Source organism: Gastrolobium bilobum, unplaced genomic scaffold (assembly GCF_033153095.1).
Source record: "Gastrolobium bilobum isolate Gb01-03AN ecotype WA unplaced genomic scaffold, APGP_CSIRO_Gbil_v1 utg2155, whole genome shotgun sequence".
Lineage (NCBI taxonomy): Eukaryota > Viridiplantae > Streptophyta > Magnoliopsida > Fabales > Fabaceae > Gastrolobium > Gastrolobium bilobum.
The window spans coordinates 318,879-333,151 of NW_026898746.1; positions in this window are offsets into that span (position 1 = coordinate 318,879).

The window sequence follows — 14,273 nt, forward strand, 5'->3', positions numbered from 1 at the left end:
AAACCTCTTCATCCACAACATTTCTTTGCTTGCCTCAGTCGCGGCTATGTACTCAGCATCGGTCGTCGAAAGTGCCACACACTTCTGTAGTCTTGATTTCCAAAAGATAGCTCCTCCTGCAAAAGTCATAATATATCCCCTATTCGACTTCCTCGAGTTAGAATCTCCTCCTAAATCAGCATTCGAGTAGCCTTGCAACTCGGCTTTACCTTCTCCAAATCGGAGGCACAACTTTGTTCTTCTTCTGAGATACATGAAAATCCACGTCACTACTTTCTAGTGTTCTTTGCCGGGTTTGACAGATATCGGCTTACCATTTCAGCAAGATACGCCAAGTCAGGTCTCATACAAACCATTGCATACATCAAGCTTCCGACAGCGAATTAGTACGCGATCTTCAACATCTCGTCTTTGTCTTCATCAAATCTCAGACATTGCTTCTAGTTCAGCTTTATATGTCTGGCTAGGGGGTGCTCATTGTTTTGACTTTGTCCATGCTGAATCTTTTCAGAATCTTCTCAATGTATTTTTTTGACTCAGCCACAGTAACTTCTTTTGTCTATCTTGGATAATCTTGATTCTGAGTATCTGCTTTGTAAGACCGAGGTCTTTCATTACGAAGGACGAGCTCAACGCCTTCTTCAAGGCGGCTATTCTCGACTTGTCTTTCCCTACAATAAGCATGTCGTCAACATATAAAAGCAAAATCAAAAAATCTCCGGCCTCATATCTCTTCACAAATACACAGTGGTCAGCCTTTATTTACACAAACTTGTGATTAGTCATGAAATATTCAAACTTCTTGTACCACTACAAGGTGCTTGCTTTAAGCTATATAGACTCTTCTTCAATCTACATACTAAGTCTTCTTATTCTGGAACTCGAAACCCTTCAGGTTGCTCTATATATATCTCTTATTCAAGGTCTCCATGAAGGAATGTTGTTTTCATATCCATTTGCACTACTTCGAGGTCTATAGAAATCGCCATGGCTAAAATAGTTCGGACTAAAGTCATTTTCACAACAGGAGAAAATATCTCCTCAAAATCAACTCATTTCTTCTAATTGCAACCTTTCACCACAATTCGGGCTTTGTATCTCGACTTCTGGCCTTTCTCTTCATTCTTGATTTTGTAAACCCACTTGTTCTTCATAGCTCGTCTTCCTTCAGGCAGCTCGGTCAGCTCATAAATCTAATTTTTATGCAGAGATTTCATCTCGTCTTGCATTGTCTTGTCCCATTCTTTCTTATCTGAGCTCATCACAACCTTATCATAACTCTGAAGTTCACCATTCTCAACAACAATGGTGTATTCATCAGGTAGGTACCTTGTAGAAGGTTGTCTCACTCGAGTAGAGTGTCTGGGCTATCAGGCTGATAATTTGTCCCTTCATTCTCATCTCGAATCTCAGGATCTTGGATCTCAGCATCTCGGTCCTCAAGAGCTCAGTTTTTAATACTATGGTCAATCTCATCATTTTCTTCATTCTCTTGATTTTCTCCCCTTACTTCAGCTCGGACAGAAAGGAACGCCTGATAGTAACCCAGACTTTGGACTTCGAGATATCTTGAATAGTCTCATTCTCAGGAAATACCACATAACAGCTTCTCACAATCTTCTTATTGATCGGATCCCAAAGTCAAAATTCAAACTCACATCTCGGCGAACCGAGATAAATGCATTCTTTAGTCTTCGCATCGAGTTTCGCCCTTTCATCTTTAGGGATATGCACGAAAGCTCGGCATACAAATACCTTCAATTGATCATAGGTCGCTTTTCGACCTGTCCAGACTTCTTTTGGAATTTCTCCTTCAAGTGGTTGTGATGGTGAGAGGTTAGTCAAGTCAATAACAGTTCGGATGGCTTCTTCCCTAAATGATTTAGGCAATCCGACATTGGATAGCATACTTCAGACATTCTCTTCAATAGTCCAGTTCATCCTCTCAACAAGTCCATTCAGCGGAAGTGTCTTGGGGGACATCTTCTCAAGTCGGATCTTGGCCGCTCTACAATAAGCATCAAATGGGCTGCAATACTCATCATCATTGTCAGATCAGATCACCTTCTATTTCTTTCCAGTCTCCCTTCCACCATAGCATGAAACTCTTTAAAGCCTTAGAGTACCTGGTCTTTAGTTTCCAATAAATATACCCACACTTTGCAGGAATGATCATCAATGAATAAAATAAAATATAAAGCTCCTCCAAGGGATCTCTTCGACATAGAGCAGACATCAATATGGACGAGGTCAAGAATATACCTGCGTCTTCTGGGTTGATCTGGTCTTACGAAAGAAACCCGGTGTTGCTTTCCAGCTAGGTAGTGAGTGCAACTCTCTAATGCTTTGCCTTTTAACCTGGTTAGTAGTCCTTTCTTATTCAGAATTGGAGCCCTTTCTCACTCATGTAGTCGAGGCGTTTGTGCCACAGCTCTAGGCTAGGTCCATCTCGGACAGAGTTGGCTTCTCCGCCATTGATCTTTCTTTGCATCACGTATAAGGAGTCTTCTTTCTTACCTCAGGCAACAACCAAGTTTCCCTTGGCCAGTTTCCATCTACCACTACCGAAGTAGTTCACTAAATTGGCATCATCAAGCTTGCCTGCCAAGATTATGTTCAATCGCATGCCAAGAATATGCCTTACATCTTTCAACATAAGTCGGCATCTGACATTTGTGGTTAGCGTCATATCACAGACACCAACAATCTTGCTGGTCACCTGATTTTCTATCTTCACGACTCCAAAATCACCACCTCGGTTAAAGGAGACAAATCTTTGTGTGGAATAACATGGAAGGAGTCATCGAAGTCAACAATCTAGATACAGTCATCGTATGCAACATTCAAATAATTATCCTAACCAAGGAGGAATATCTCGGCATCCGAGTTGGCAACCACCGTTGTGGTGCTCTTGTTTTCTTTCTTCTTCATAATGATCTGATCTGGCTTCACAGTGTCGTTGTTCTCATCTTTTTGCAGAGTCCTTCAATCCGGCTTCTTATTAACAAGCTTCCCACAATAGAATCATTTCAACTCATATATTGGCCTAGACCAGCCTCTGGACTTATCACAACCCCAGCTCTTGCTACGACCCTGAGCGTCAGACCTTCCTCTATTCTCAGTCACGTTTGCCTCAGATGTGTTGATTACACCTTCTTCCCTTCTTCTAGACTCTTAATTCAGGAGACTGTCTGTCATGACATCCATCTTCAATTTTTCATCAGGAGCCGAGTTGCTTAATGTCATTGCTAGAGTATCCCACCTTTCGGGTAGCGAACTCAGCAGTAGCAAAGCCTGCATCTCGTCATCAATTTTCATCTCGGCTTTAAACACCTGATTCATAATACCTTTGTAGGTGTTAAGGTGTTTAATCATGCTCATGTCGTCCTAGTATTCGAGTTTCACAAGTCGATGAATCAGGTGTGCTTTGTTCGTGGGAGTCTTCTTCTGAATCATGGACTCCAACTTCGTGCATAACTGTACGCGTTCGTGAACTCAGACACGTGCTCAAAGAGGCTTTTGTCAATATATTTCCTGATCGTGGCTACCGCCTTCCGACTCAGGATCTCTCACTCCTTATCAGTTTTGCCTTCAGGCTTCTCTTTAAGGATGATAGGCTCATATAAATCTTTGCAGTACAAATGGTCTTCCATCATCAGTCTCCAGTAAGTGAAGTTGTCCGCACTCAGCTTAAACATATCTCCATCATGTGAGATTCCACTTGTCTTCATCTCATCTCCCTCAGAACCCGTCAAACCCGGGCTCTGATACCACTGTTGGGAACTCGGTTCTCTCAACTCGGCTAAGAAGCCTTTGCGGAAGTCAAACGTCGAGCTAGGATCTCGGCTCTTCAATCAGAGGTAAGCCTGAATCACTAGGTTGCCCAGCACAGCGAAAAAACAATAAACACATAGGAAAGAGAGAAAGAAAAGAACACAACAGATTTTAATGTGGGAAAACTTTCTCCAATATGAAGAAGTAAAAAAAATCCACGGGACACTAGTCCAGAATCAAACTACCACTATGAAAATAATGGGTTACAAAAGATCAAGCATCGCTAACAATAGTGTTACACTCAAATCTCACCTACAATAGTGATTTTCTCTCAAACTTTCCTAAGGAGGTATAACTTTCAAGCTTTCTACCTAGGGATGCTCTCAAAATCAAAGCTTTGTGCTTTTCACTCAAAACTCTCAAATCTCACAAATCAATCTTTTACTTTTCTTTCTCTCTAACCTACCTCCATCCCACAACTAATGTATTTATAGGGGAAGAAAGGTGTTTACGGTTTTAGGATTTCTTAAACCTTCATGGGTTTTGGGCTTAGCATTAAGGAAGAAACCCAACAAAAAATAATGTGATGTGGTGATTTGGCTTGATTATATTTTTAATTCATTATTGATATTTTATTTTTAGAATTGTAACAATTTATAAAAATGATGTTATATTATTGGATGCCCGTCATTAAAAGAAAATTCTTCAAATTTTAAGGAGGACGGCCGTCCACCCTATCGCGTGGGGTTGTTAATATTTTAGTGGGTAGGCCTGCTTCCATTTTAAGATTATACTGACATGATCATAAGAATCAAGCCATATTTGAATCCACGTACGTTTATTTTATTCAACCCAGATCCAACTACACGTGCTGTTTAACTATTAAAATCAGACTCGGTCATCAACATAGCGCGTCAGGCACACCAAATATATCACCGCTGAACAAGTTTGATTTATCTATTACCGAAATAGCCTTTGTAATGAGAAGTCATAATATTATTTGAAATTTTTGAGATTTTGTAGGCTAGCTTTACGTACAAAAATTTTATTACAAGATGAGCATTCAAAAATGGAGAAAAAACATATAGCTGCTTCAATTATTCAGAGCCTATGGAGTACGTGCATCTTGGGAAAAAAAAAAAGTGATGTGTAATAAGAACAAGGCTTCTTTTGCGACTTTGGGGAAGTTGAGAAGGACGTGTGTTCTGGACTCCTTGAATATTTGTAGAAACGGACAAGATAAATGCCAAGAGAATAGAGAAGGGGCATTGGGATGAGACTGGCCCAATTGAAAATTAAGATTTTTAGCCTCGTCCCAAAGGAAGGGTGGAATAGAGAAAGGGTTGATGATGTATAATTTAATTTGGATTGGAGTTCGACTTGGTCAAACTGTGACTCAGGCAGTAAATTAAAAAAATGAAACAAAGAAAAACAATGGAAACAATATTATATGCGAAAATACCGCATATAAAAAAGTCTACATGCAAATATATATATTACAGAAAAACGGTGTTTTACCAATTTTATTTTTTGCAATATTTTAAAAAAATTGTGACACAGTTTTAAGAGATTTTTTAATTTACTACACAAATAACAAAGAACATGGCAAAATATAGCTCGAACTATTTATTCTTAACACAATCTCATAAAAAAATAAGGCTCTGTTTGAATTTTGTTTTCAAAAACAGATTTTTACTTTTTAGAAAAAAAAAATAAAAATACTTGTTTGATAAGGGCTATTTTGTAAAATTAATTCTAAAATTTATATTTGTTTTATTTTTAAGGGATAGATATTGTAACAATCAATTAGTGTTACTACCAATCAATTTTACCGTTAGATTGATTGTATTAATCTAACGGTTATATTTATTTTCATCTTTGTATGGTTATGATTCTCCATATTTAATGTGAAAGCATTAAATATGAGAAATCATAACCATAAAAAGATGAAAATAATTATAAAGTATTAAATATGAGAAATCATAATCATACAAAGATGAAAATAAACATAACCGTTGGATCAACATAATCGATCTAACGGTGGAATTGATTTGTAGTAACACTAATTAGTTGTTATAGTATACTTCCCCTATTTTTAAAATTAAATTTAGAGAATATATTTGAGTTATTCTTGTCTTGTATTTTTGACTTTTAATTTTCAAAACAAAAAAAGAAAAAAGAAAAAAAATATTCAGCCTATTTGGCCTACTGGCTTACTAAAGGCTTTACTTATAGGACAAGTCTGGCCTACTTTTAAAAATTAGAGAGTCTGATATGGCCTACAGGACTTGTAGGTCTTCCTCGTGATATATTTTTTAAAGAAAAATTAACAATTTTTTAAATATTCGCTTAACATTACAAGTCATTAACGTGTTCATAAATTGCTGCATTTTTTTTACACGAGATATAAATTTCACTAGTGAGCATTAAAAATTTTACAATAATAAAAAAAATAACTAAAAAAATATATTGAGCAAAGTTTCATTCATGCATGCACTAGTCTTCTCATAAGAAATAAAAAATAACAAACAAGAAAGAGTCAACATAATACCACAACTCTATAATGTATATCAGAGAGGAATAGAGTCAAAAAAATAGGGCAAATAAAAAAATACAATTACTAGGTCAACCAAAGCTGAAATAAAGTCTACAAGAGAATATCATTTATTGAAATATCTTTAAACCACCATAAAACAAGGGTTGGTACTAATTGCCACCTAAAATAAATATATTATTTTATTTTATTTTTAAAAATTAAATAGCCAGCATACAAGGCTTTAGGCTAGGCTTGACAAAATTGGCCTACGACCTATTTGTTAAAAAGACTTTTTATAAGTCTAAGCCTACTCTATTTTTTAGCGTAGCCCGGGCTAGCCCAGGCTCAACGTAGGATGGGCTGTAGGCCAGGCCAGGCCAGCCTGGCCAATTTACACCCCTAGCTCTCAGCATCGTGTCCTTTTTTGAAGGTAAATATTATGTATGAACGGATACTGTTTATCTCAATCACCAAGTATACAGTGGAGCTAACGGAATATGTGTGGAGGTTACTTAAAATATTTTAAGTAATTGTTTATAGTTATGGTTATAGTAATTGGTCTGGTTGGAGCACTTTTTGTGCAATCAAACACCTAATAAATTAGGGACTTGGGGTTAACATTGTTAGTTAAAATTTTACCAGATATGTTAATTTGTTACCATCACAAATTATAAGGGGTTAATTGAAAGGCTTTTTGATCTTTTGGCCCCTTATTAAATAAAAAATAATCATTTTATTCGCGTACCAAAATTATACATCAATTTGTCCCTATTTCACCGTTGACTGACCATTTAATCGATCACATGACTTATGTAATCGATTATTTTGCGTGGAGATGAAATGTAATCGATTACATAAATTACTTAATCAATTATTGTAATGCCACGTCTGTAGCCGGTTAATTAACATTCATATGATAGTAAGCGCAACATGCTCAACTTAATTTAATGCGGAAACTAACTAAATAAATTTTCTCTTTTTCCCTTATGTATTGCAAATTTTTTCATTTTCATAGCCAAAATAAAATGGACAACATTTCGTCTGTATTTTGGACCACTGGGGATAATTCTCGCCATGATAATTTTAACCTGATTGACAATTTAATATAATCCAGGCATACCACAACATAGATAAAACATATTGCCTAGCCATCCATGGCCCAAGCTATCTCATAATCATGTTGTCTCAAAATAAAGTCCATGATGTTACTTGTATAATTACATCAAATAACCAAAAGAGATGCAATTAAATAAGTAACATAGATATGAGCTTGCATCACTAACAACATATACAGAGTATCGACATGGCATAGACATCTCCTATGCTCTCAAAAAATACATGGCATATACAACTCAAAATAAATTATGTCAGGTACAAATCAAAAATATCCACAAGACCCTGACAATCATGTCAAGTAATATCTCTCATTTGGGCTCTTGCCACGCGATGCTTCAACACCATCAGCTCCTATACCTGAAATGGTAATCCCATAATGCGGGGTGAGATAATATAATTACCACAGTAAGTTAGGGACCCTTGGAGGACTTCTCTACTCCTAAGCTCACTTCTGGTATAATCACAGTACATAAAAATCCATGCATGCATCATAATATGTATGACAATGCAGTGTGCAATAATGTAATCCTACTGGCCAGAGAATATAACAAGTATGCATTATGCAAGGAAACACCGTCTTGCAACATACTGTATGAGGAAACATCGTCTCATACTATGCATAAGGAAACATCGTCTTATGCCTCACACAAGGAAACACCGTATTGTGTGACACACAAACATACATACATATACATGCAACATATAACATCGTTTTCCACACACCATATTAAACTACCACCCTCCCTCGGAGTTTGGTGGAACAAATGGGGGATTAACCCCAAAGACCTAAAGCTTACCTGGAATAGCTCTTTTTCTAGCCTCTTCCAAGTCAAAGGGTCCATAAGCCAACAAAATGCTCAACAAATGACCAACACACCTATCTATGGTGAATTTATCACAATTAAACATATATCCATTTCATATAAGTTTCACATCAAACCATTGTTTGATACTTACCTCAATCTAAAGTAATCAAGAGCCTTGCTCAATGTCCATGCTCTTGCTCCATAAGTCCACTTGGTCTCACACTATAACCAAGGAACACATTTCCATTATTATCTATCATAAATGCATACATATGGTATTGTTCATCTCTACAGTACTATTCACATATACGTTACTGTTCGTGTATATGACACTATTAAAAAATACGGTATCTTTAATTTTTGAAATACATTTTCACCATTAAAATCCTCATCTAAACACTTTTCGCAACATGAGCTAAGCCTCAATCAAGCTTTAACATGCTCAATCAAACCAAACTTTTAAAATGGAAACCTAAGTTCAATCTTCATAAAAACATGAAAAAGAATGGAATTTCTTACCACAATACACTCAAGAACAAAGGAGAGATGAGTTTCTAAGCTCTCGTGTCCTCAAACTCCATCAAAATTCATCTTTTCCATAAAATTTGAAATCTTAGGGGAAGAATAACTCTCTCTACAATGAACCCCACCAAAAAATACTGGTACCAATGGATTCCTCTCTAAATTTCTCAAAAGTTTGGCTTTGGAACGAAGTGATTTGGAGGTCTCTAGCTCAAGTTATGAATTTTGAAAGATTTTCAATCAAAATTCCTTTTTCCATTCTTTTGCTCTCTGTCGTGGACCCGTGGAAAAGAAGAAGAAAGTAAAGTTTTTTTGAAAATTTCACTTACATAGGTTAAGTGAAATTCAACTGAGTAAAGGCTTATCTATCTAGTCACCTCTATTCATCACCAAACTTTATCCCATGGACTAGAATATTTTTCTAGTCATGTTTCTATTTTAACTTTCACTTTTTGGATAATTTTGCATACCCACATTTTTACCCCGTAATTGTAATTTTAACTCCTTTTTCACCAAAGTTGACTTTATTTCTTTTTCTTCTACTTTCCTTATAACTATTCTTCAATATCATGATTAAAATCATTAATTCATAATTAAATCCACAACTACATGTGATGGTTATTATAATTACATTATTGAAGATAGAGAAAGCGTACAATTTCATTTTCTGAGTGGTTGATGCATTCCTCTTCTTCAAATCTCTTAACAGTGCCAAGAAAAATGCTTCAACCAGAAATCAGAACCAAGGGGTTCAAAGGGATGTAGGTGATTTAGATAGTGAGGTTTGTTCACTCCCTGGTTGGATGCCAACCAAAGTGATGCTCACCACTTGGCTTACTGGTGAACTTGAGTATGAACTGTAGGTGGGATGTGACGTTTCCTGTGCTTATAACATCTATTATTCTGATCTTCGAAAGGTCCTTTTTAGGAAGAAAGCTCTTTAGGTAAAGCAGAAACATAGGCTAGGTAAGGACAATGATGGAGTAAAGCAATTAAGAAGAGACTTATCGAAGAGCAAAATCTACATATGATGCTCTGTCAATTTGGTTAGGGGAAGGAAACTACTTATTTGAAAACAGGCCATCAAGCTGGAATGCTATTTTTCTTGCACATGCATTAGTCATTCTTCAACCTTTACCTGAGTTGTCAATGCTTCGGATCAACCTTTTGGAACACGTTAATGGTTCAAGGAGACCTTGGCGTCACTGGGTTGGTTTCAATTTTCTCAGTTGCTTAAAATTTTCTAGTGTAATCGGTTCTCAGTTAAGAGGAGACGAAGAAATTCATTTATGAACCAGAAGCAGAATGATCAGAAAGAGTTGAATATGAGGAAATGCCGATGGGTGGAATTTCTGAAAGATTATGATTTTGAATTGCAATATCACCTAGGTAAAGCTAATGTGGTAGCCGATGCCTTAAGCAGAAAGACGGTTTGTATAGCTAATCTGATGATTTTCGAGTATGAATTAATTGAGAAGTTTATGGATTTCAACATTCCTGTGAATTCAGAGGATAGCCCGTATTTGTTGACTACTACAGTAGTCCAGAACTCATTAGTGGAGCGGATTAAAGAGGCTCAATTACTTGATGAAGGTCCTCCCTTGGGAACACATGCATTGATTTCCACTTGGGAATGACTACGTACGCCTCTGATAAGATATGTATATTTGCTATGTTCAGTTATGATATCTGTTATATGATGTTTTGTATACTCTGTATCTGACTTTCATGCAAGAGTGGGCCCAGGGGTATGGAGAATTCTCTATAAACCTGGAGCTTATTGAGATTTGTTATCTCACCCCTTTTTGGGGACATCATTTCAGGTGTTCAGATTCCCGGTGAGCCCTCACGAGACAGGGACACGACTCGTGGATAGAGGGGTTGTGACGGACCGGACTTGGAGTAGCTGTAGGCTACTGATTTTTTATGGTTATTTATATGGTTTGAGTATTTTGTTATTTTGAGATCATGATGTATGATCCATTCCTTGTATATGGCCTGTATATGTTTTGTACATGTCTTTCGATTCTGATGTATATACAATTGAGTATTCAGGCATGTTTATGTTATAATGTAGTATTTAGTTACATGATTACATGTTGGATATGCATGCTATTAGTCATAGTGGCACGGAGCCAGGTTATGCATGCGCCCATGGATGGGTATATGGTCCTATATGGATATCTAGTATTTCTGAAATCATATATTGTATAAATTGTTTATCTGAATACCTTGAGAGTGGAATTTAAAAATCTCCATTAGTCCGATTTACAGACGATACTCTGTCCGATTTTTGTCTTCTTTAAATGAAAAGTAAACTAAAGGATATATGCAATATTGAATATCATGTGAATGAGATAAAAGAAAAAGGAAAAAGTTAGCTCGTATTTTCATAAGTTAAGTCTTCCGTTGTTTCTGTTTAGTATCATATGTATGTTAATTGAACCGTCTCGAGACAGGGATGTTACATTCCCTCACACAAATCAACATTATTGCAAACATACTAATATTTATAAGATAAATGTACTAACAGGGGCAGAACAACTGGCGTTTCGTAGCGAAAATACTACAAATAGGAACAAATTTTTGTCCCATCAAATATCCCAAAACATAACTATTGTTCGTCCCCGAACAAACCTATTGCAACTAATCACTTTATTCATAAAGAGTCAATGCAACAATCACAAGTTAGAAATCAAGAGACAAAATTCACAAAATAACAAATTCTTATCATAGTTCACAAGTCAAGCAAGATTTCAACCAATTAAAGTCATGCAAGATTATTGATCCATACTTCACTAAACACTCATGGACACTGTTTCGCTCATTTTTTCCGGAGAATCCATGGTTCCATGAACTTGAGTATCCTCTTCTTTCCTAAAAATCACTTGTTCTCTTCAACCAAAGGGACTTTTGAGACTTGTAACAAGGCTTAGGCTTAGGTAGGAGTGTTTGGACTTGGCTGCTTTAGAGTGGGGAATGCTGATTCTTTTCTTTGTTTTTAAGAACAACTTCTTTGTATTCATGGAAACGTCTTCATTGTGAATGCTTTTGTGTCTTGCTTTTCCTTCTGGGAGCATTTTATTTTTTCTTTACTTTGACAGTAGTTTCTTTCTCTTCATTTTGACATTCCTTGATAGTCTTTTGACTTCTTCAATGTTGGTGTTCCTGCTTTTGTCGTTCCTTGATCCGAATTTCTCACCTCTTGAGACAGGTTTAAAGAATTAGAATGTATCAAAGATGGTGAATATGAAAATGATACAAGGGTTAGATTTTGGGCTCAAGTTGATTGAAAGATGGCCATTGTCCTTTCGAAGTTCGCAGGTGATTATGCAGTACTAAAAATGTCAATGCAAGTTCGGGAACAAGAAAACTATGGAACACTCTCTTTGAAAAGTTTAGTGTTTGGATTTTGTTCCTCACTATAGACTCGCTCGGATCACAATCCTAAGATTCAAAATTTAACTTTTCTTCTTCACCTTTTTTCAGAAATTTTGTTCTTGAGTTAACTTTGCTATACAAACAAACAAAAGCAAGATAATTATTCAAAGTATAAAAATAAATCAGGGTATTTCGTTCCAAAACAACAAACGAACTATCAAACAACAAATATTATAATTCTTCAAAAATCAAAACTTCTACAAGTAGTAGTGTTTTCAAAACAACAAATAAAATTGAAATCCTAAAAAAATTAAAATATGCAAAAAAATAAAAAAATATTGCAGAAAGATAAAAAATGTAGAGATAACAAAGATATGGTTGGTTGGTTTAGTGGTTCCCCTTTCTTTTTTCTCCTTTCCTCTTCTCTTTTTCTTTTCTCCATTGCTTCACTTCTTCTTGTTCCTTCCATTTTTTTTAAGGTGGCAACATCTGCAATCTTGAAATTATGTTCCCGAGTTCAGCCGTAGGGAACCATCTCTTTTGGTTTTTCTAAAATTGGGTTAGAGTGGCAAAAAGTTTGTTAACAACCTCCTTCAACGAGTTGATGTTCGATGACATTTGACTCAGTTGTTCTTGTGGAATATCAGCTAGTTAAAGGGTTGAGGTAGAGACTAGATTCTCTAATCCCCCTAGCATCTCACAAATTTCTCCTAGGCCCATTTCTAATTTCCTTCTAATATTGAGGAGCAATGCTTGGATGTGGGCTTTGGTTTTCTTAGTTCTTTGGAGGGATTTTGCTTTTGTGGCAATAGGGGGACAATTGGAAGTGGTTTTGGATTTGAGGTTAGATTTATGTGATATTTGGTGGTGGAGATGAAGTGGTGGTTCATCAACAGATGCTGGGACAAATTGGATTGAATTAGATTGAATTAGGTGTCAGTTTGGGAGTGGGAACGATGTGAGGTTCATCAGTGCGTGTGGGTTGGGGAGAGGAATGAAATGCAGTTTTGTCCTCTAGAATGATAGGTGAGTGAGTGTGGGCTCCCAAATTGATTACTCTCAATCTCAAATTTTGTCGCTATAGCGTAAAGAATACTTTGATTGTTAATTGTATCGAGTTATACTATTTCACCATGAATAGTATCATATACGTGAATAGTACCATATGTACAAATAGTACCGTATACTATAACAAATCCAATATACGTTAATAATAATGTAAAAATATACAACCACACGTGTGAATAGTATACGTAAATACTAGCTAGTAACCAATCAGCTCTGATAACACTATTAAGTAACAAAGTCTCATGCAACTAAAATAGAGCTGGGAGAAACAAGAATATCAATACACTATTAACCACAACAATTGGCCAGGTAAGTGTAAATCCAAAAGGAGTCTCTTCGTGCTACGCAATGCTGACTAATTAAATAATCAATCACTTTCCTATACACCAACCGTGTAATTAACTTTATCTTGATTCCATCGATCAAGAGATCAAATAATACACCAATTGAAGTGACACACAAGATTTATGTGGAAAACCCAATTAGGAAATATTACGGGCAATATCAAAAAAGATTTTCACTAAATGAAACAATTTATAACTTCTCTCTAGAATACAGAGAGAGAACAATATTACTCTCTCTTATATTAGAAGAATACATCTCATTCAAAATAATACTCAAGAGATACTAATTTTTTTTTTTGAGTTTTTGAACTGTTTCGTCCTTCGAACTATATCTGGTTCGAGCACTTTTCATGCCTTATTAAAGGGGGCAGCTCTCCTAAATCTATTTTTTCATTCCCAAGACTCGAATTCGAAATTTTAGTTAAGAAAAGATACTAATTTTTCTCTAAGTTTTGTGGAATTTCGGGATCCAAAGGAAACACATGAACTTAGAAAGGATTGAAAATGAATTGCAAAGCCCCTATTTATTGGGTGCTGCAATTTGAAATCCCATTCAACTTTCCGAAATTTCAACAGTATACCATGCGGAAATTCATGCTCAAAAACCAATCCAAAAGCCACTATATGAATAATGATTCATGTGGATAATAAACCACCAAAAGTTGAGCTGAGAATGAATAGAATTTTGTGAAGGGAAACATTGCCTTCCCTCGTAAGGACATAGTG